The sequence below is a fragment of the Falco rusticolus genome, chromosome 1 (genome assembly GCF_015220075.1).
Source record: "Falco rusticolus isolate bFalRus1 chromosome 1, bFalRus1.pri, whole genome shotgun sequence".
NCBI classification, from domain to species: domain Eukaryota; kingdom Metazoa; phylum Chordata; class Aves; order Falconiformes; family Falconidae; genus Falco; species Falco rusticolus.
This window is the reverse complement of record NC_051187.1, coordinates 33006407-33029199: the sequence shown is the minus strand read 5'-3', so window position 1 is coordinate 33029199 and position 22793 is coordinate 33006407. Positions and strand designations below refer to the sequence as shown.

The window sequence follows — 22793 nt, the reverse complement described above, 5'->3', positions numbered from 1 at the left end:
ACCCACCTGGCACCAAGCAGAGCTGTGCCCTCAGCTTCAGAGTCCGACCACGGCAGATGGACCCCACTGCACACCACGGGGATCTCTCGTCCTCCAGTTTCTCCACCTTGTCCCACCCTGCGAGATGGAGCTTGCAAGGGAGAACCCCAGGGAGGAGAGGGTGCACATCCCAAAGGCAACGTGGGTGCGCACCCCACCAGGGATGCAAGTGCACATCCCAAAGGCAATGTGGGTGCACATCCCAAAGGCAATGCAAGTGCCCAAGCCTCTCTTGAGGACACTGTGCATGGGGGCAGGACAGTCCCCTCCAGCACTAGGGACACCACAAGACACGCGGCGACAGGCAGGACCGGATACTGCCCATGCCCCCATCTCAGCCCCAGCTTGAGGGGCAGCTGCTGCCCCAACATGGTGAGCATCCCCATTTCCCACTTCCCTGGAGCCTGCCTTTGCTTATGGAGGAGACATTTTGCTGTCCCACTGCTAGAGGGACGGTGCGTTTTCAAGGCTGCTGTAACACCAAGATGGCACTGAGCTCACCAGCCGTGGCACACCGCCAAGGACGGAGCGGCACTGCCACGCCGGGACCTGGACAGAGCATCCCCTCACTGCTGGCACCTTAAGGCAGCAACCTTTCCACCCAGAGCCGAGGTTTCTCCTCCCACAACGGCTCCAAGAAGCAGCCCCTTAGGCTGTTCAAGAAAATCAACGTCAAAAAATACCCGAAAATACCCTTTTGTTAGCAAGCGGGGCCAGGGAGGCTGGGGCAAGGGCACAGCTGCCACAGCCCAGAGCAGAGGGGACAAGCAAATTGCCTCCCACCCGGTCCAAATGACCCAATGGAAGAAATAAGGTATCAGACGTGTCCATAAAGATGGAATTAAAAAAAACAATTTGAGTGCTGTTGAGCATTTGCAGACATCCTCGTGCAGGGCTCGGGCAGCCTGGTTAAATTTATGTGTCAGCTTTAAGGAGGCCTCTCATCAAATGAGCTATTTTGGGCAGAGATTAAAGATCTATTTTAGCTGCGAGCGGGAACAGCTCTCGAACAGGTTAATAATGATTCTGGAAACCCAAGTGTCTCCAGCACCCTGGGGCAGGGCAGCCGGAGCCCTGGGCAGCACTGGGGGGTCCCTAAAGGTCCCTGAGCTGGGAGGGTGGGTGATGCCGGTGCAGCATGCCCCCTGACCCGCTGCCATCCTGCTGGGGAGGGAGAAACCCTCATGCTGCTGCTGCTGCTGGGCGAGGAGCGGCTGTGGCGCTGAGCAGGCGTGGGTAATTGGAAGTGGCAGACGCTGGCACGCTGCTGCTGAGAAGGTCATTACGTGGCACTGGGAACGAAATGCCAGGAGCCGGGGCGGGGGGAGCAGCCCTGTTAACAAAGGTCAGGGCCCCGCTCGGGTGCCTTTGGTGTTTTTGGCAGAGCCCAGCTCTGCCTGCATGCACCAGGGTCCTGGCAGGGCCGGTGCTCAGCGTGTGGGCAGGATCTGCCTATACGTGTGGATCCCCTCTAATCTGGTACCCTGCAGGAGCGTACCTGGTGGCAGGGACTGGGAGGCATGCTGCGCTGAGGGGGGGTGCTTTGCCCAGCCCCTCGAAGCACAACCTCTCATCCAACATGGTCACGCCATGTATCCATCCTGCAGATGGATGGAGGGGGAGAGGGGCCAGGGGGATGAACCCACTGTCCCCAGCAGTGAGAGCTGGATGCTCGGGATGCTCATGGGCTTTTGGTCCCAGCCCCAGCAGAGATGCAGGATCAAACCAGCAGAAAAGCCAAATGGCTCCAGGTAGGTTACCAGAACAGCAATTAAAACACCCCAGACCCCAGTGAACCCAGAGCCCAGCCTGGAACGGGCATCCACCCCCTGGGTGCAGGCAGCACCCATGTCCCCAGCTGAGACCCAACAGACTCTGACACTGGGGAGACCAAAGCTTCCCAGCACCCACCACAGCTCCTTCTGCCCCATCCTGGGGGCTTGTCTGCCCTGCACCCTGACCGGGGGCTCCTGCGGTTATTCCGGCAGCACCGCGGTGCCCAGGCTGCCCAGGCACCCGTCCGGCTGCACCGTGCATGGCAGCCAGGCGCATGCCGCTCGGTAATTACAGCTCTGAGCGCCTGAGCTGTGAAAGAATCTGACGAAGGAATCCAGGGTAGATCGCGCTGCTGAAATTACTATAATCAAAGGCTTTCACAAAGGCTTCAAATGCAACCAATTACCCTGAAAGGCGAGGCAAGAAAGAAAACAAATTAACGTGTTTGCACAGAGCCTCCGCAGCAGCGCACACATCGCCCTGCGCCGCCCTCGACCCCGGCCGGCCACTGCTTTCCATCCCTGGTCCTGCTCCCCATCCCCAAGTACCAACTTCCCATCTCTGGGCAGCAATTCCCCATCCCCTGGGTACCCGCTCCCCATCCTCGGGTACCAATTCCCCATCCCCGCTGCTGCTCCCCATCCCCGCATCCTGCTCCATCGCCGCTGCCCCTGCTCGCCTCGGGGTGCAGCTGCACACAAAAGGGCTCTGTGCCCATCCCTTGCCCCGCGCCCGCCCGGCTGCTGCCCCGCTGGCAGACAAAAGCCCTGCCTGTGCCGGCGGCTGGGTCCGGCGCAGGCTCGGGGGCTTGCCAGGGTGGCCTGGGGAAACCTCCCTCCCTCCTCCCCCGGCGCTGGCTGGGGTTCCCGGGTGAGGGGAGGCGCAGGGTCCTCAAAGGCGCCCATTGAGCACAGCCCCGCATCGCCTGACAGATGGGGAAGCTATTCACAGCGGGGGCCCCCCCAGCCCCCCAGCCTCGCCTCCTTAGGTTACGCTTCGTCTGGGCTGCCAGCCTGGGTGAAAAGAGGGAGGAAAAGGAAAAAATAAAAAAAATAAACTTCATTCTTTTAATATTTAACGAGAGTCCATCACCCTAAGTCTATTTTGTAATACAAAGCTCTGGAGATTTAAACCCTTCTCACCCAGAGAGATGGAAATGAATGGTGCTCTTTAATGAGCTGGTTCAGCAGAAAAGATAGATTTCTAAGATTACTGTAGGAATTCTTATAATTGATGTGTACTTTTGTAACGAGGATTATACCACCATCCGGTCAAGTAATTCTGGCTCTTCCCCCCCCTGCTTCTCCTGAGCATGCCCTGCTTTTGGGGTTCCCTGAGGGAGAGGGACTGGGGGTGAAAGCAACACAGGGGGTGGGAGAAGAAGGAAAAGCCCAAGAAAAATGAAACAGGCTTTTCTTATTTAGCCTAACGCAGCCACCGAATGGGAAAATAAGGCATCTCTCCAGATTTATATATTTGTTTTACAAAGCCCTACTTTCCTGCACTGATCCGAGGCTGGATGAGCCGCTGAATGCAGAGTAATTAAAAGGAACAGAGAACAATACCCACGCCTGCCGAAGAACGCGGAGTTTCCCTCAGATGTTTATAGCAATTGTATGAAAATGTACAAGCCGGGATGGCAAGAGCTGACAGCCGCGCCGGAGCAGCCGTGATTGCGAGCTGGCTGCCTCCCCCGGCTGATTGGCATTAATTGTGCGCGTTTGCAAAGCAGAACGGAAAGTCTGACATTAGCTGCAAGCCAACATTTCTTTCTAATAGTCTTAATGATTACGACGAGAGTTGATGATCATTGTGGGGCGTTAATAGTCCGGAGAGCGGCTCTGTGGCTTCTCCTGGTGGGGATGAGAACTGGGCTGTCCCCATCCCTGTCCCCATCAGCCCTGTGCCTGCAAGGGGACATGCTCCCCAGGGTGGGCTGGGGGTGCGGCAGGATGGACTCCAGTGGTCCCACTGAGTGTCCCCAGGGACACACACACACACTGCCCATCAACCTGTAAAACTCTCTGGGAAGGACAGTGGAGGGGACAGCAACCCCCTGCCCTCTCCAGGGTGCGAGCAGCTCCCACCCCATCCCCTGGCTCTGCCCCACAGGAGAGGGGTGGCTGCGGCAGGGGTAGACACCAAGAGGAAGAACGGCCCCCATCCTGAGAGCCCTCTGGGGTGTACCCAGGGATGTCCCACGTTGGCTCTGCCCTGAGGGAAGCACTGGGCCACCCTGGTCCCACGGGTACCCCAAATGCAGCCAGGTCCCAGCAGCTCCCCCAGGCGCATCCTCACCAGGAGGGGCTGGGGGGGGGGCGGCATGGAGCAAGAGAGGGGAGAGCAGCTGCAAATAACCCACATAAACAGCAGAGCTTGTTTAAAAGCTGATGAATGAAACCTGAGTTTTCTAGACTTTTTACAAGGCTGTTTTCTGGATGTCCTTGAGCTTCACTGCGGCCCAGAGGCCCGTGGGAGGGTGGGTGGGCTGCAGAGACTGGCACAGGATGCTCTGACCACAGCTGAGCCAGAGCCAGATGTGCACAAAACCCCTCCGCAGCCCTGACCTACCCAGGTTTACACAGGAGGAAAAATCAATGGCCATCGATCTGCAATATAAAGAGAGAACGCGGCGCTGGCAGGCGGCAGGCAGCTGGCATCTGACCGGCGCTGTGCGGAGGACACAGCTGGGGGTCACCTCGCTGGGGACCGGTGTGCCCACCGGGGAACACAGCTCGGGGCATGGCCAGGCTGCCGGCAGCACCGACGGTCACCCCGCGTGCACCAGGCCCCTCTGGGCAGCTCTGCCAGTCCACGTGCCGTAAACCCTCGCCGCAGCAGATAGGGCACATCCACGGTGTGTGGGCGGCCCTTGCCCGTGTCCTCACCGGGACACAGCCAGCACCAGCCCGGCTTCCCCCTGGCTCCCCTGAGGCCACTGCTGGGACAGGCAGACAGCTTCAGCCCAGCTCCAGCCTGTTTCAGCTTTGCATTTATTTTTTTTTTATCCTCTGTTTGCCAAGGTATCACTCAGCTTTGGGCTTTCTGAGCTCACTAGTAATTGTTCCCAGATGAAAAGAAATAAAGACTTGGTCCCTCTCCTCCTTCCCCCCTTTTCCAAAAAAAAAAAAAAAATAGTCCGTAAAGAAGAGCTATAAAAATGGCTTGTTATCTCACCTAGTGAAGCTCAGACTGTATGTTATTGCTAATTGGGTATAACATCCTTGTCTTGTTCTGCTCTCTGAAGCTAAATCAAGAAAGCACCATTGCTGCGAACTAATTATATCTCTGGACTGCAGACTCCAGCTTGTCTTCCCCTTTATTGAGTTAAAAAATGGTCACTAACCTTAATCTCTCATATTCCCAAGCATCAGAGCTGCTGAAAAACCACCACTTCCACCTGCATCCCAGTCTATGCTGAGAAAGATGGAGCACGTGGCTGGGCAAAGGCTTTGTGCTGCTCCGGGACCCAGCCCCACGTGTCAGCCCGGAGGTGCTCACCCCTGCAGCACCCCACGGCGCCGGCGTGCACTGGGACCACCACAGATGCTGCCTGGATCCCTGCACCATCAAGCCTTTATCATATGCAGCTCAGATGCTTTCCGTGCCACACAAGCAGCCACTGCTGCTTCTCTACCTCTCCTTACCGGGAAGTTTAAGCTCCTTTCATTACAATGTTTTTAAAATCTGAACCCTGGGCAGCATTCCCTCGGCCCAAGCTTGGCAGATGTGAGCACCTGGGTCACATGCGCCCAAACCACGGGGAGTGGATGCTGCTCCAGCTCATCCACATCAGCTCCCAGTCCCAGCCCAGGATGGAGCCCGACAGTCCTGTACACGCTGGTGCTCACCCACAGGTCCCCCAGAGGAGCAAGGACACCGCGGCCACCCTGCTGCACCACCACAGGTGGCTACAGCCAAAGCGCTCCGGTTACCGGTGAGGTGCAGCTGCATGCTACGGCACTGCTGCCATGGCACAGACCCCAGCAGCACCAGGTCACCGTCAAAAGAGAGCGGATAGCCAGACCCCCAAAAGCAGTGGGTGCTTTGGCACCACAGCCATGTGGGACAGCCCCACCCTGGTGCCTCCCTGGCACCACAGCCATGTGGGACAGCCCCATCCCGGTGCCTCACTCAGCACCGGCTGTGTGGGATGGGAGATATAAGCAGAAATGCAAAGCTGTGGGTCAGAAACCAAAGGGTGATGCCACCAAGCTCAACACTGAGCCCAGCTCCCTCCCCCTGCCCAGGAGGACCAGTGCAGATGGTGTTACTTTCCAAAGGGAAAGCCAAGCTCCGGTTCTCCTTGCGAGCCAAGAGCATCCCTTAAAAAATTGATACTTCCCTGACTATTAATTAACCTGAACCACTTAAAACCGCCTTCAATTTGTCAGGTTTAACTGCCAGCTCTTCTCAGTAAATCAAGCGTCGCGTGCAGACGGAGGCTGCGCGTGCAAAGGGAGCAGGCAGCGAGCGGAGCGCGCAGGGCACCCTGCACCATGCTCGCCATCCCATCCCCTGAGAGCACTGACGACGATATTCCTACCCCAAAATTAGCCAGGACGCGATATTAAACATGACGGCTGGGCAGGCAGGCAGGAGCAGGCAGGTGAGGAGCACCCCACACTGCTGCACTCCCGTCTCCCCCCATGGCACCCCCGTCGTGTAACCAAGGCCAAATTCGAAAGCAATATGAATATTCATCTCTGGCGGTGCAATCTCCCCACTGCAGGGTATTAAGGCTTTATTACTGTGTGTTACCAGTGATACTAAGCCAGCCCTTGCTCTAGCCTGGAGCACGGCAGAGATGACCTACGAGAGGCAGATGGCGAAAGCCTTGGAGAGCATCGGACCCTGGGATGCGCCTCCCCTCATCGGGGCAAGGAGGGGGCTGCACACCCTGGTCCCATGCAGGGGGATGGGGACACGGCCGAGAGCTAGGTCCCCCCACTATAACCCCATCCTCACGCAGGGCTAGCCCCTCCAAAATGCCTCCCCACGTCAGGGCTGTCCCCTGGCCCCCGCACCGTACGGCTAGCCGTTTTGGGTTAAAACGCTGATGTATTCTCTCTTTAGCGAAAGGAGTCCCAGGGGCTATAAAAATTCCCAGCAGGCTCCTGTCAGTCTCAGGTCATTAACTTTCTTTCATTGGGAGTTTGTTTACAGCCAGCCATAAATAGCGGCGCCCGTGCTGCTCACCAGCCGGGACACCCGTGCAGGAGGGCACAGCACCCCAGGGCGCGGGGTCCGGCGCTTGCCCCCACCGTATTGACTTTTCTCACATCCTGCATTTCTCACCGGCCTGGCACCCCAGCCGGCACGCCACGGCATGGCTGCCACGGTGCCATTTGCCACAAAACCACCTCAGCCCTGCAAATCGATGGGGTCACCTTGCACGCAGCCGGAGGGAGCCGGGGCACGTGCTTGGGTGCGCCTGTGGCTCACTTGTGGTCTTTCCTGGAGGAGGAGGAGGAGGAGGAGGAAGGTAGCCAGTCTGAGTTGCTCGTGTGGGCAACCAGCCCCCAGGACCTGCCCTACACCTTCACCCAGCCCAGCACCCGCTGCAGGGGGTGTCCAGCCCCTGCGCCCATCACGGGCACTGACCTCGCGTCAGGACCTCTGTGTGTTTGAGAGATGTCCCTGTGCACGGAGCCCCGGCAGGGACCCCAACACCCCTCATCTCACCGCAACCTCCACCTCAGAACCTCTGCCCTTCCCTGGCAGCCCCTAGGGTGCTGCAATGATCTACCGGCATGGAGGTGGAAAGCAGGAGAGCCAAGCGCATTGCCAGCACGGCATCACGCTCTAGCCGGGCTGCTTTCCACATCAGGGCTCCTCCATGCCCGAGCACACCCGGGATGGTCTCGGAGCACCCACATCCCACCACCTGCCCGAGAGATGCACCCACGGCACTGCTGAAGCTCCCACACCGGGAGCACAGCCCAAACCCCACCAACGCCGCAGCAGTCTCCGTGTGCCTACCGGTTGGGAGCCTGCCGGGTGCAGGTGCCCAGGGCTGGCAGTGGCACTGCAGGTGATCAGGAGCTTTATTTGCCGTGAGCACACGCGGCAGCTCTGCCACGGCCGTGCGAACCCACCAGCTGCAGCTCGAATAAAGACACAGGATCACAGGGCTCCCGAGAACCGTGACTCGGCAGGGCTCAGCCGGAGCACCGGACGCTAGTTTAATATTTACCCCCCGGCCCCAGCCCAGCAAAGCAGCTGGCACTCCCTGCTTTGGGGGCGCTGAGCAGGGAACCTCAGAGCCCAGGCTCCCCGCTGCTGGCACATCCAGCTCCCCATGCTGCCCGGCTCAGCTCCATCAGCCCTACGCTGGCACGGATGCCCAGTGTGGGGTGTTGGTGGCATGCCCCCCCCCCCATGCCTCACCCCAGGCTGAGGAGAGCTCCTGGGGGTAAACAGCCACAGCAGCACAGCAGGGTCTGGCTCGCAGCAGCCAGCAGCCCACCTCTCATTTCATTTCACGGGATGGCTACAAGAACAGCCGATGCACGGGCCGAGAGCACAGTCCAGCAGCACCCCAGGCTGCGCAGTGGGCTAAGAGATTAAACCCCAAACTCACCCACGGTGACTTCTGCTCTTCCGGGACCCATCCCTGGGAGAGCAGGGACTCGCCAAAAATCACAGCCTCATCACTCACGGTCCCCCACGTCTATGGAAATATCTATATTTTAATCCATATACTGGCACAACCTGTAATCAGAGCAACACAAATAGCCCCTGCTTCCCATGTAAATTAAAAACACCCATTAGGCAGATTTCAAAAGATGTCAGTAGGCTTATAATTATACACGACATCCTTCCGAGATAAAAGCGATTACCGAGGATGCAAATCACTTAGCAACCAATCAGTGCCCCCAGAGTGCAAAGCACTGACCAGCCATCCATTTTCGCCTCGTCCTTTTATTCCCTGCATCGAGCAAATACAAACACAGATAAAGAGAGGCACAATAGCTCTTGACACGCAAATAGGTTAACATAATAAAGCCAGCTTTAGCCGGCTCACTCGAGGGAGAAAAGCAATTCTCAGGCAAGCAGGAGGTAATAAAACAGGGCTTTTGTGTTCCTGGCTCCCATTCTCACCCCTGCGCCAGCTTTGCTGCATTAGCTGATAGGCATCGTGGTTTGATTGAATTACCTTTCATGAATATTAGCTTTTTGAGGAATGCGCAGGCAGCAGAGAAAGAAGAAATGTCTTATTTTTGCATGCATGCGCCCGCTGCAGACGGACATGCGGCGGCACAGATGCCGGCGGGGCTGGGAGCGGGGTCCCGGCAGGTGCAGCCCCCGGCCCACCCCGCCAGCTGCAGCATCCCTGCGGGCAGCACCAGCCGGGCTGGGGGGTCACCACACACGGACTCCCCTCACCCGAGGATCACGCACCACCAGCAAAGGACCTTACCCTGCCCGGAGAGGATATCCTGCTCTGTCCCCAAAAGGAGCCGTGGGGTCACCAAGGCTCCCACCACCCATCCCGTCGCTCTGGCACCCGCCAGGCTCAGGGGTGGCACCCACATCCCTGCCCTTGGTACCCCGACAGCAGGAGGACAGCAGGGTGGGTTGGCTCCCACCAAATATTTACGAGGCTGTGGCTCCCCGTGGCGGGTCAGGATGCGGCTGGAGAGGGATGCGGGGCTGCCCAGCTTCGCCGCAGATTTTCCCACACAAGTTCAGGCCACGCAGGAAACCTGCTTCAGGCAAAAATTAACTCTGCTGCCTGGCAGGGATGCAAACGCCTAGCACTAACCCCGCACGCCCGGCAGGAGCAGCTCAGGGATGGCGGCGGGCACAGAACGCCGTGCTTGGCAAGGACCACCACCACGGGGTCATGGGACCTGGGAGACCCTCAGCCCTGGGCGATGGAGCCCTTCCCCGGGTAGGGCAACATCCTACAATCAAAAGCACCAGGAGGGAAGGGGCTCCTCCACAGCCTGCTCAAGGGATGGGCGCGTGTTTCAGGCTCAGATAAGACTCATAACCACAGAGGGGCTATAAAAATGAGATGATGGCCTCCCTGGAGGGGCTCTGTCCCCCTGGGCACGGCATGGCAGCAGCTACCCCATCTCCTCCCACCACGGGCTTCTCTGCTCCAGACTGGGGATGAATATTCACACCCAGATATTTTAATTTTTAACGATACAGCCAGCTGAAACGGGGCTAACCTCGCATCCAGCACTGCTCTGGCACACAGACTGTGCCCCACCAGTACCGGCCCACTCAGCCAGCAGGAAAGCCGTTCTTAAAGCCAGGAAAACAAGCCAGGCTCCCGCTGCCAGGGAACAGCTTTCTCTTCCCCTGCTCTACACACAAGGTCAGAAGAAGGCACCACGGCGAGAGCTCCCCTTCTCCTTCTACTATGGCTTTGAAGCAGCCTAACCCAACAGCACATGACTCACACCATGGCTTGCCCCGGCACCTGAAAATCCACTCCTGAAAGTTTTACAGATCCGCAATAAGAAAAATCCCTCCCGAGGACACCAGGTGCCCTCTGCCAGGGATGTTTCCTACCTCACATCCCTGCACCGGAGCCCACGTGTGAAGGTTTTGCTGGCTGCGGTCCTGCCGGTGCACAGTCCACCTGGACCACCAACCACCGGCATGTGCCCAGACAGTGAAACCGCACTGCAGGGGCATGGGAAGGTACAAAACTGCCAAATGCCACAAAATCATCTCGAGCAAGATGAGGGACACTGCTTATTGAGAGAGGGGTCGCATGGCTCTGCCCCCCACACCCGCAGAGCCCATGGCCTCACACCCTGAGCACTCTGCCTTCCAGGCAAGCACGTCGCCCACCCAGGCCAGCTGCCTGCAGCCTCCGAACAAGAGCATTACAAGCAGGAGGATGCACATATATACATATACACACACACACACATCTCAAAAAACTCCCTTACAGAGACATCTCGGCCCCGACAACCAGAGCCAGGCAACCTACTGCTGGCTGCCTTATGCCAAGCAAATTCATCCCTCGGAAAGCACCCAGCATGGCTGGAAAACTTTGCCACTGCCTCTCCTTCAGAAATAAAGCCACAGGGCCAGAGCTGTGCCATGGTTTCAAGCAGGCTCAGCGGTGCCCTGCAGCCAGCCGTGCCGAGCCGCCGGCAGCTCTCTGCGCCCAGGCCCTGCCTCTCCAGCCATGAAATTCCCACGATGTGATGGCTCTCCCCAGAGCCAGATTTGGGTGCTGGGGCTGAGCCACCCCCGCCAGCACCGGGAACACCTTGCTTTCTGTTGGGGACTGAGCCAGAGAGGCGGCACAGCCCGCTCGTTCCCAGCAGGAGCTGGTCGCAGCCTTGGAGGATGCCCAGCCATGCTGCCCGTGAGCTCTCGGGGACCACGATGCCTTGTCCCTGTGGATCACATTCCCAGAGCTGATGGTCCAGAAGATGCTCCAGGGATGCTTCCCTTGTGCAGCAGGGCTTGTTTCGGGAGATGCCTTCGGCCCGCAGACATCTCTGCGGGGCTGAGCCACCCGGCCCGGCGACAGCAGCCGGGGAGATGGGCTTTTCAATAAAACATCGCAGGGTGGCTCCTTTTCCTCTCCGCTCCTTTGTGACCGGCGGTATCCACACCAGTGAGGGCCCATCCACACCAGTGAGGGTCCATGGTGGGGCTCTGCCACCACCCGCTCCGGTGGCCCTGTGGGGTCAGGCGCATCCACGCCGCCTCCCTGCCCGAGCCGGCTCCGGATGGAGGAGAAAAAACCTTTTTTTTTGTTTTCATTTCTTCCCTCTTTTTCCAGGCGAAAAGGGGCAGCCGGGGTCGGCGGAGAAAGCAGCAGCTGACGGACGGCTCACGCTGGAAGTGTCTCAGCTCTCCTCGTGGAGGCACCCGTGGATATTTTATTTCCATTGAGTCAGGCGACCCAAAAAAGCCATAAAAAAAAAACAACACCCAAGAAAGAAAAAAAAAAAAAGTTGCTCCCGTTCCTCTCCGGTAGCGACGGGCGAGCCGGTCCCCAGCCGGCGGCGGTGGCTCCGCGCCCGCCGTGTCCTCCCCGCGGCTGCGCGGCCGGGGGAGCCGGGCACCGCGCTGCGGCGGCGCCGCCTCCTGCTGCGCTCCGGGAACCGGAGCCCCCCGGTCCCCCCGCGCCCCCCCGCCCCTCCCCACGCCGGTAACCCCCCCCGCCCCCCCGGTGCCCGCCGCCGCCGGCCCCCCGTTACCGTCAGAGCTGGATCCGGGCCGGCTCCGGCCGCTGCGGTGCGGGGTGCGCCGGGCCGCCCCCCCCGGGCCGCGCAGCAGCAGCGGCGGCGCCCGCCCGGCCCCGCGCCCCGCCGGCGGCCCGCCCCGCCCCGTGCGCGGCCAGCGTGCGGCGGCTCCCGGCGCTCTGCCCCCGGGGCGGGGGATAAGAAAAAAAATATCCGGGAGGAAAAAAAAAATTTTTTTAAATAAATTAAAATAAAATAACCCCCGCGCGGATAGGCTCAGGCGGCGCGGGGACCCCCGGGGGCATCACACCGCGGGCCCTCCGGTTCCTTTGTGCGGCGGCGGCGGGGGCCCGCCGGCGCGGGGCGGGCAGGCCGGTGGCGGGGCGGTGGCGGCGGTGGCGGGGCGCGGCCCCTCGGCGCTGCCTCCCGCCCGGTGCGCGGCTGCGGCGACACTGAGCGCCCCGCGCGGGGCCCGGCGGCCGCCCGCGGCTCGGCCCCGCCCCCGGCGCGTTACCATGGCGACGCCGCCGCGCGTCCTGCGGGGAGGGGCGGGGCCAGCCCGGCACACGCTCCCCTTTCGCGGGAAAATCCGAACCGGCCGGCGGCAGGCGCCCGGCGCGGGACTGCGGCTCCCGGCGTGCCCCGCGCGTAGCCGCCGCGCCACGGCCCCGCTTGGCGCCGCGGGTCCTCATGGGAGTTGTAGTCCCGCCACCGCGGGAGGGGGGCTCTGCGGGGATCCCCCTCCCCCCGCCGGGGGTCTCGACGGCACGGAGACGGGCCGCGGTCCCCCCCCGCCCCGAGGTGCCGCAGCTCCGGCAAAGAGGGGATGGGACCTTGGCTGGAGCTAATTCCAGCCAGACAGCGCTCCCCGGGGTGGCCACCATGGCGGTGGTGGTAGCCACGGCTGAGCCCCCCAGGGCTTGCACAGTCACGGCACGAGTCCTCGAGTCCTTTATTCCATCCCCAACCCCAGCGGTCCCCGCCGTAGGCCGTCAGGGCATGAGCGGCTGCCGGCAGGGCTCGGAGAAGCAGCCCGTTCACTCTTGTCCATAATGATGCCAAGGAGCCCCCTGGGGCTCCCCCCACCCAGCACCCCCGAAACAGCCCAGCCTGTGCCCCCAGGGTTCCCCACTGCCCAGCACCCCCAAAACAGCCCAGTGTGTGTCCCCAGGGCTCCCCACCCCCAGCACCCCAGAGCAGCCCAGCCTGTGCCCCGGCACTTGCTGCCTTCCCGCCACTCCCCTCCCTGGTTCCCGCCTTGCAGCACTGAGCTTTGGGGAGTTTTGGGGCCATTTGGCTCCTTCTCGGGACCTTTCCAGCTCCCCCATCCAGGGAGGCACCGGCAGTGCCTGGCATGTGCTGGAGGGGAGCTGAAACCCAGGAGCTGCGCCAGCATCCTCGGGATGGCTGACCCTGTGAAGATGCTCCAGTCACCACTTCTGATCCAGCAAACGCTGAAGGTTAAGAAATTAAAATAATAGCTAGATATGCTTTCAGGAGAGCGATTCCTCTGTGTAATTATAATACGTATTATCCTCCCTATGAAAATACATTATATTGAATAAATTCCCTCTTTGAGCAGGGCTATTCATACTATTCATTTGTTTCAGTTCAAACAGTTTTAGCTCATATATCTGGCAGGTTCTTGTGCAGCTTTGTACGTTCTCTGCAGCTTATTTATCTGCTTTCCAAGTTGCAATATAGGCCAGCGATAAGAATAAAACCATTACAGATTTGTGAACAGCACTTAGATTTTTCAAAGATAATTTAATCAAAGCTATTAGTAAGTCAGGAAGAAAGATTGCTTTTTATTCGGAACAAAAAAAAAAAAAGAAAAGCAGCTCTCGTTCTTCTTAGAAAATGTTTTAACCACCTGAAGTCACTCACAAGGACTTGAAAGGGTGACGGCATTTTTTGCTGGGGAAGAGATCCTTCTTGAAATAGTGAACTTCAAAAGGTGGGTGTTTCGGCACTGCCTTCAAGAAGATACTATTAAGCACTTCTGACCTCCCCATTTACATTCCTTTTTTTTTTTTTTTTTTTTTAAAAGACTTTACAGAGGAGAAACACTTTTGTGATTCAGGGAACCCGTGAATACTTTGCCGGAACATAAATTTCACCCAGTGATGTTGGGAACACAAGGAGAGCCTTAATCTGCTAATGAATGAGCTCTGCAAAGTGAGACCGGGCTCTGCTTCCACATCCAGAGGGATTGAATTGCAAAAAGGAAGCGGGCAGCCCCTCGCTGCTGGAGGAGAGATTTTTAAAAGTCCTTCTGCTTTAGCACAAATAAATAATGCATCGCCCGGATTTGGGGTGGCAGTGGGCGCATCCTTCCCCTGCGGCACCGGGGAGCCCACCCAAAGTTGTCCATGCCAGCTGCTCACCATGGCGCTCGGGAATTGGAGAGATGTGGGATCCTAACGGCAGGTCTTTAAGATGACGGTGTCCCTTTAATTTAATATCATTATTTTTGACCGGCGCTAGCAATCCGGAGCGCTGAGCATTTTCATCTCTCATCCTGACAAAGGCACGCTGTAATTCTTTGACCAAAATGTCAGTCTGCTCTGGAAATGACTGGCCCTCAGAATGAGAAAGATTTCCAGGGGATTAAAACCGGGCCATTACTCTCAGCTTTAAATGCATTCAAGGCTCTGAAAACCGTATCTGCTTTCGTTCCTTTTGTACGAAAAGTTATTGACTTATCAAGGTTAAAATACATTCAGTATGGCCCAATAAAACAGGGATATCTCCGCATTCGTGCTGTCATTTGCAGGTCCGTTTTCATGGCAACAGGGCTCTTTTCTGCACATTAAACGGTTCAGTTGTGCAAAGTTCAGACATTACATAAACAGAGAGGTAACAACAAAAAAAAATCAATGAGCTCATAGGCATGGAAAAAGGAGATAGCATTGATCGGGGCCGGCATCAATATTTGGGATCGCTGCCTCCTGCCCCGCTTGCAGCCCTCCTGTGTAGGCAACAGGGACACAAAGAGATGCTGAAGGACACGGCGGGGGGACGGTGTCTTCACTGCCATCCCCCCCCCCCGCCCCACCTCCTGCCCATCATTAATCTCACCAGGGCACAGCGAGGGTGGCAGGGGATGCCCACTCACCAGGCTGAGGGTTTACTGGTGCCAACAAAGATGTCATTGCGCAGGCGAGCACTTCCCATGGCTGGTTCCTTGGCTAATGAACCCAGTCCCCCTTCTACGGCACATCCCGGGAGGTTTTTCCCGGCTCCCAGACATTTCCAAATGCAGCACCCCAAGGGGCACCGCCAGGATAGGGGTCTGGAGAGATGGCACCTTGCAGGCAAGGACTGGGAACGTGGGGGACACGAAGACATGGAGCACCTTCGCGGTGGTGCCAGCACCGTGCCACGGTGACTCCAGCAGCCCCAGGCTGCAGGCACAGAGGAGCAAGGCGCTGGCAGTCGCGGTGGGGTGCGGGGTGTTTGGGCGAGTGACTTTGATGCTGATGGGAGATGTCAAGCTTTTTGCTTCCCAGTCAAGGGGGTGAGAGAGATTCCGGCGTTAAAATGCTCGTTAGAGGAGAGACACCAACATCTGTTGGGAAAGCAAATGGAGAGCCGGGAGAGGAGTGAGACGGCCATGGGCAGCCAGGCGTGAAGCGGGAGGAGGAAGGCGGAGGAGGAGGAAGGCAGGCAGGAGTGGGGGTCTCTCGAAGCTGCTGCTGTGGCACAGAGGATCTGCTGCCCTTCACCCTGCGTACAGTGCATGGGCTTGCTCCTGCATTCCAAATCTCCCTGGAGTGAGAGTGAAATTTACCCACTGGGAAGCCCGAGGCGAGAAGCTGGTCCCATATGGCCCCTTGCAAGGGTCCCAGGGGCCAGAAACAGCCTGAGAGCCAGGGCCAGCCTGGGAGAGCCAGAGCTGAGGGGCACGGAGGGCAGGCGGCTGGTCCAGGCAAGGAGCCGTGTCCCAGGAGCATCCTCCTCGCTGTCCCCCTGGGTGACACTGCTGTGGGCGGTGGCGGAGGTGAAGAGCTGGGCAGTATTTGGGGGCAGCTGCCTCGGGTGCTGCAGGGGTCGGGAAGGCAGAAGCGCCTGTGCTCCGTGGTTGCTCCCCCCCACCCCCCAGTTTATTTATAGATTCAGCAAGTTATTCAACTGAAACAAATCTCTGTTTCAGTCAGGTCCTGGAGCCAGCAGCAGCCTGCATTATCTCCCAGGCAGCCATACATTAGGCAGCACGTTTTCTATGGGGGCATCAGTAGCCCAGCACGAACAACCCAGCTTTTGCAGGCTGCAAGGAGGAAGGGGCAGGGTGACAGTCCCCAGGGCACAGGCAGCGACATGAGAGCCATCCTAAGAGCAAGCCGGGACAGACCCGTCTGTGGCAGGGGGGATCACCCTGCAAGGCTCAGGGTGGGCTGGCTGGGGCGTGGGGGTCTGGGGTGAACTCTGCCCCTCCAGCACAGCCCCCTTGACAGCAACGCTGGGAGCAAGTGCTCGCTGTCAGCCGCAGTCTATTTTTGTTCCCTGCTTAAAAATATCCCTGTCTGGGTCACTGGCACATGATGGATCATCGCTCCTGTGACTTCCCCCAGGGTCTTCCCAGCTCCGAGATGAGGAGCGGAGTCAGGCTTCCCACAAGAGCCACCCGCACCCTTCCCACCCCAGAAAAGCACCGAGGGGACATCACAGCACCCATGCTCTGGGGGTGTGAGAAACACCCCCGTGCTCCCGGACCCAGGGCATGATGGAGGAACAGCCCCAGCCGTGCCCCGGCATGGCCCTGCACCAGCTCTGCATCCCAGCAGTGGCCAGGGAGCATCCCGGGGTCACCACGTCCTCGCTCTCTGCTGTCCCCGCACTCAGTCCCCTGCCAGTGATGGAGTGGATCCATGCCTTTTTCTTTTCTTCTCATTTGTATCTTCTGAAAAATTCAACCTTGCTCAAAAGCTGGGGTGAAAGCCCTTGTAAGCAGGGACGGGAGCGCAAAGAAGAGCAGATTCCAGCCTGCGGTGCATTTTCTAGCCCTATTAGTCACAAGCCTCTGATGCCACAAGAGATACGGGGCTGACTGACAGGTGATTTGGCTTTATCTCACCTGGGAACGTTTCATATCCGGCACAGGGCCATTCCGCAGCCTTTTTGTGCGGGAGCGCTCAGCAGCATCGCTGGGTGGAGGGGCAGCTGAGGGGGGTCCGGGGTCCCCCCACTCCTCCAGCTGCCGAGGGGACTGCGGTGGGCAGCACCCTGGCATCACAGAGCTGCAAAGGCACCACTCCCAGGGAGGGGTCAGCAGTCACAGCCACCTCCAGCTGGGTACTGTCCCCCTCTCCCGTGGGCATCACCTCTACCTTGATGGTCCCCAGGGCACCTTTCAGCCTCCAGAGCCCCACGGGGTGCCTCCTCCTTTGGCAGGGGGTCAGAGCTCCACTGTGGGGGATTCACCGGATCCTTGGCTGAAACCTTTGGGCTTTGTGAGTGACCAGATCCTGGAAACAGGAGGTGATCAAGGCTGGGAATGATGCTGCTTCTGGGTTTGCTCCTGCCCCATCCCTTGTGTACGGTGTTATGTACCTTTCTCCTGCACGGATTTTTGTTGAATTTCCCTTCCGTTGCTCTACAGCTAGTTTCCCTCTCCCCCAAATGACTTGATTACGATGTTTAATTGTATTCAAGGAGCGGTGCTGGCGTGTGCTGTCAGCCTGGATTACAGGGTGGTCTCTGCTGAGGGGGGCAGCCCTGGGGGAGCTTGTGGCTGTGGGCAGCTGGGCTGGAAGCTGGGCTCCCGGAGCGGTATCAGAGAAAACTGGAGGTTCCCAGGAGATCTTCACCTTTAACTTATTTCCTTCTTTCCCCGCCAAATCTGCTGACATTTGGAAAAGGGGAATCATTGCAATTTGCTTGTTTCAGCAAGTTCCCCTTCTCCCCTGTGCTGCTTCTGGCTCCACACGGCTCTGCCGGGCTGTCAGCGGCCCCGGCACGGTGGAGGGCACTGGCATAGGGGAAGAGGAAGGTGAACAATGCCTGGGCCCACTGTGGTGGGGTGGGCTGGTACCCATGGCTGTGAGCAATGCCCAGTGGCCCCAAGTGATGCCACACGGTGGGACCAGGGCCCCAGTGCACCCCATCAGCAGCAGTGCTGTTGGGAGAGCCCGCACAGCCCCTCAGCCTTTCAGCCAGGGAAGCACCTGATTCAATCCTCCTGACAGTCAAGAATTTAAAATGATTTATTAAAAATGTATAAAGCCCAGTGGTTGGTGTCGCTGCTCTGATAAGAGCAGCCCGTGGCAGGCGTGCTCAGCTCGGGTTTATGTTTCCCTCACTCAAACGGCTCCCACTGTGGCACCCACAGTGGGGGGGCAAGGATGCCCCCACTCTGCATATTAATTTTTGGCAGACTGCCGCAGGCAAACACATTGAGGCTTCAGGAGGCATTACAGCTGAGCCGCGACCTCCGGGAAGGCAGCATCGTGTGGCAGCCGGGCGAGCACCGTGGCAGCAAAGCGATGGGCAGCAGCCCCCTGCCCACACCTCTGCCTGTCCCCCCTCAAGCCAGCCTGGCCATGACATCCTCTGCTCCAACCACCCCATCTGCCCCCCAGCAGGGTTATGGCCCCTTCTTCCCATGGGAGTGGGGGGTCCCTTCCCGAGGAGTGGAGCCCAATGACCCGCAGCGCCCAGGGAAGATTAATGGAGACGTATGGAGTGTACGAGCGGCTCGGTCCCCACATGATGTATTCCAGCCCATGGCCATAAATCCGGTTACGGTGGTTCAGCTACAGAGCCAGGACAGGAGGAGGCAGAGACACCGGCTGCCTCGGCATGGCAGGGGTCAGCGGGGGCAGGCACAGGAGCCACGCAGGGCTGGGATTGATCCGTGGCCCTGCCAGCTCCCTGGGTTTTCCCAGTGATGTTTGTTAGGAGGCTCTGGCTCCCAGGAGGATTTATTAGGGTAAAGTTGGAAACAAAGAGAAAAGAGTGAGAACCTGCCTCTGCTGGCTGGGAACCCTTAAGGGAGGGATGGGGGGGGGGGCGCGCTATGGCCATGCTGAGGGGGCGTCCCCAGCCCCACAACCACCTTCCCAGCCCACTGGTCCCTGCCTGCTTACCCAAAGATGCTCCGGTTTGGACCATCAGAGTTTTGCCCCTGCTTTCGTGCTGGCTTGCTGAGTGCCAGGGACAATGTGACAAGGATGCCAAGGGTACCTCTGAGCTGCAGCACCGAGACATTTGTCCCGTCCCTGTGGGATGCTGCCTGGCCCTGCTTGGGATGTTGGCAGGATGATGCAAGCATGAGGCTGCAAGAGCCCTGGGGAGGCATGGCGATAATGATTGAAATCAATATTTTTGCAGGAGAGAAATAAAAAGCCTCATCACGGCTATCGGCCAGAACATTGCAGAGGGAAAAAGAAATAAGACATCTTGGCCGGTGGTGCCACCCACCCATGCCATCCCGGCCTTGGGCTCTGCTTCCTTTCCTGTCGCTGCTACCTGGCACTGAAACCTGCCCACATCCTCAGCAGGGTGTTCCCCGGCCTATTGCCTTCAAGGCAGGTAATGGATATAAACCAGAATTTTTCTCCTGTTTTTTTTCAAAAGCTGCTTTCTCCGCAGCACCTTGGTTTTCTCTGACAGCCCAGCCAGCAACATCGGGTGTCCCCAGCCCCCCTTGGGCTGGGATTGCCCTTGAGGGACCATCCTCACCAGCTGAGCAGGGCTGAGAAGGAGGAAGCCAAGACTCGGTGACGGAGCCAGCGCATCCATCACCACTGGCACTGCTCTGCCTTTGTGTGCTGCTGAGACCGTGCAAATCAGGCACTGTGCACCCCTGAGCCGGGCTCCACTTAGAGCTGGCCCTGAAATCCCTCCTGGAAAAGGCATAGCCCTCCTGGGCAAGAGCCTTGCTGTTCCAGGATAACTTGCCATCAGTTTGCCAGAGCCAAGGGCCTGGCGGGAGTCCTGGCTGGGGGCTGCCAAGCCTGGTGGATTGGCAGGACCACCCCACCTCCGGTAGCACCCTGCTTCTGGAATCCCACTCCCAGGACTGTGCTCCCAGCATCCCACTCCCAGCATTCTGCTTGCCACAGCCCTGTCACGCCACCACCCCTTGCCACTTTATGAGGCCAATTATCGCTCTGAAACTAGCACGATGCCCAGGTGTATGGTCCCAATTAGTCCTTGCTTAAAAACAATTTAAATGCCATTATAAGTTTTCTGTTTCGGAGCAAGTTACCATCAGCTGCCGCTGCCTGGGGATGGCTGCCTTCCCCACTGGGCACCAGGCAGGGTGGCTCAGGCCTGGGTGATGAAGGTGCTGCTGGAGCCCGTAGCTGCCTTTGCTTGGGGGAAACTTCTCCTGAACCCCACATCCTCACTGCAGGGTAGCTTCCCACCCCTGAGCCCCCATGGTGGCACCGGCCATGGTGGGTATGATGGTGCTGAGCACCAGGGTGGTGTCCTGCCTTGGACTGTCCCCATCCCCATCCCTGGGGCAGCAGGTCTCACAGGGTGAAGGAGCCAGAGCTGGTGCCGGGCACTGGGGTGCAGGGAGGACGCTGGGGGCACATGGGGACACCCTCAGTGGGCTGGTACCAGGATGGGGTGTGGGATGGCTTGGCTCCCTCTGCATGCCATGGCAGTGGGAACAGGGAGGAGGGGGCAATGCCGGTTGATGCTGGGCATCACTGGTAGCTGACAGTTAGGGGAGCTGGTGGTGTCATGGTGTTGCACATCGCTGAGCTTTCCGAGTGCTGGCAGGTGTCCTCCCCACCGTGGGGCTTTGATCCACACGCTGAAAGAGCAAAGGCAGCCGCCTTTGTGCCCTGGGAGGCTTTGAAGTCTCCCAAAACGGAGTGGGGGGCACTGGGGGGGCAGCTGGCCCTTCCCTGCCAGCCCAGCCCCCCTGCAGCCCCACTTTCTCTCCCTTTTTATTCCCTTGTTCCCAATTAGGAGCCACCTCCGGCTCATGCAATAAAACCTGCAAACTTTCCTGGAGAGCCCCAGCTGGGGCGCCAGGGGCTGTGCTGGGGACCGTACTGCTTAGGACCCCCCGGGGGTCCCAGCATGCTCCCCGACCCCCCCCCCCATGGCCACACTTACCCACTACCCCCTGCATAGGACCCCCAATTTGGGGTTGTTGCCTGCTCCAGGGACCCCTCTCCTGGTGACAGCAGGCAGATCCCTGCCCAGGTGGGTGACAGTAATTAGCTCTGTCCTTAATTCTCAGTCCATTTTATCTTTTCCCTTCCAATGGCAGGAGAAAAGAGAAGCTCTTTTCCACCACCCACCCCCCACCCCCCACCCTTCCCTTTTTGGTGGTCTTGCTCAGACCCGGGAGGGTGAGCAGAGCCCAGCGGGTACGTGTGAGCCCGTGTTTTTTTTGTGAGAAAAATGCACATTGATCATTTCTGGGAATCAGACTGTGTTTTTTTACTCTGAAGCATCCATTATACACAGCTGCTTAATTGACGAGCGCTGCCTAGTCACCTCAGATGCCGGAGTAAAACAGCCTAAAAGCTCCAGCGCAGAGGAAGTCCGCGCTTTATAAATTGATTCAGTGGGAGAGAGAGGGAGCGAGCAAAAAAAAGCATTAATTACAGATGCTTCTGTGGGCACTGTTTTATGGCAGTGAGACCAGGATGTGGGCAATTCTCCTAAATGTGCTGATTAGACAGCACTTCATGTCTCGGAGCACATTAAATGGGCTCTGTAAAGCTATTAAAGATGCAGCGCCATAAAGAATTGACGAGAGTGAGCGGCAGCAGTGCAGCCCCGGGCTCCTGCCCAGCTCCTGGCTGCCGAGCTCGGCAGCAACAAGTCACCGACAAGTCACCAGTGAGGCCGGTGAGTACCGGAGCCAGGGTGAGCCAAGGTGGTGGGCACCGATGCTCCTCCCTGGATTTCCATCCCTGCTGACACCACCTGAGCTCCCTCTCTGGACCCTGCTAGGATCAAGGGGCTGGGGGCTGCCTGCGTCCCCCATGTGGTTCTGTGGTTCCCATCAGGTCCCATCCCTGCTCTGAATTCTTCAGCTCCCCACTCCAGGCAGCTCCTCTCCCCCAAAAGACACCTGGGGCCAGGGTGGTCCCTCTGCCAGCATGGCCAGAAGGGCAGGCACCCCAGACCCATGGTGGAAGGACTCAGGCAGAGCTGCAAGGAGGCAGGAGCTGGTGCTGCTCCACCATCACCCGGGCACTGGGGAGACTGGACTGCCTTTCCCCAGGCTGCTTCTGCCTGCTGTGGAGCTGGGCGGGCAAGGGCAGGTTTGGAGAGGTTTGCTGCCAGCCCGGGGGATGTCACACAGGGGACAGGAGAGGTGTAGGGACATCGTGCTGCATCCCAGCCACTGCGTGTTCCAAGGCCCTCTCTGACTGTCCCCATCCCTGCAGGAACAGTCCCCACTCATCCCAGTCTCAGGTGCTGGGACTGAGCCTGGCTGCACCACCCTGGCTCCCTCAGGGTCTCTCCTGGTGTGAGCCAGTAGCACTGGAGCATCGTGGCAGTGCTGGCTATCAGCAGCCCTTGGAGCATCCCTGGAGCATCCCTTCAGCCAGGCTCCTTCCCCCCTTGCCCGGCGTGCCCATGGTTGGAGGACAACAGCCCTTGAGCCCAAGTGGGATAAAACCACGGAACTTTGGGTGCTGCTCTGGCTTCACCCACAGTCTCTGGCCACCCCACTGCAGGCAGGAGCCAGCAAGGAAGGATCCATCTGTCCATGCAGCTCCGGGATCCGCATCCAGCAGGCCAGCATGGCCCCCCTGCTCGGTGGGCGCGGGGCTGGCCGGGCGTGTGATGTTAACACAGCCCCGCCGCGCAATCGCACCGGCAAAT

The 22793-nt window shown here is 58.8% G+C and overlaps 1 protein-coding gene across 2 annotated transcripts in view; it reads right to left on the bottom strand.

The window, feature by feature from the left end:
* The window catches only part of FAM222A (family with sequence similarity 222 member A), a 32347-nt gene extending 20239 nt beyond the window's left edge, over nucleotides 1-12108 (bottom strand). The window contains exon 1 of one of the 2 annotated variants that reach the window (XM_037393269.1): nucleotides 12000-12108. The gene's annotated coding sequence lies outside the window, so the exon portion shown is untranslated. Of the gene's footprint in view, nucleotides 1-8398; nucleotides 11836-11999 lie in introns of those variants that run through there. The other variant, XM_037394188.1, reaches the window with a different exon arrangement.
* Nucleotides 12109-22793: the final 10685 nt, after the last annotated feature.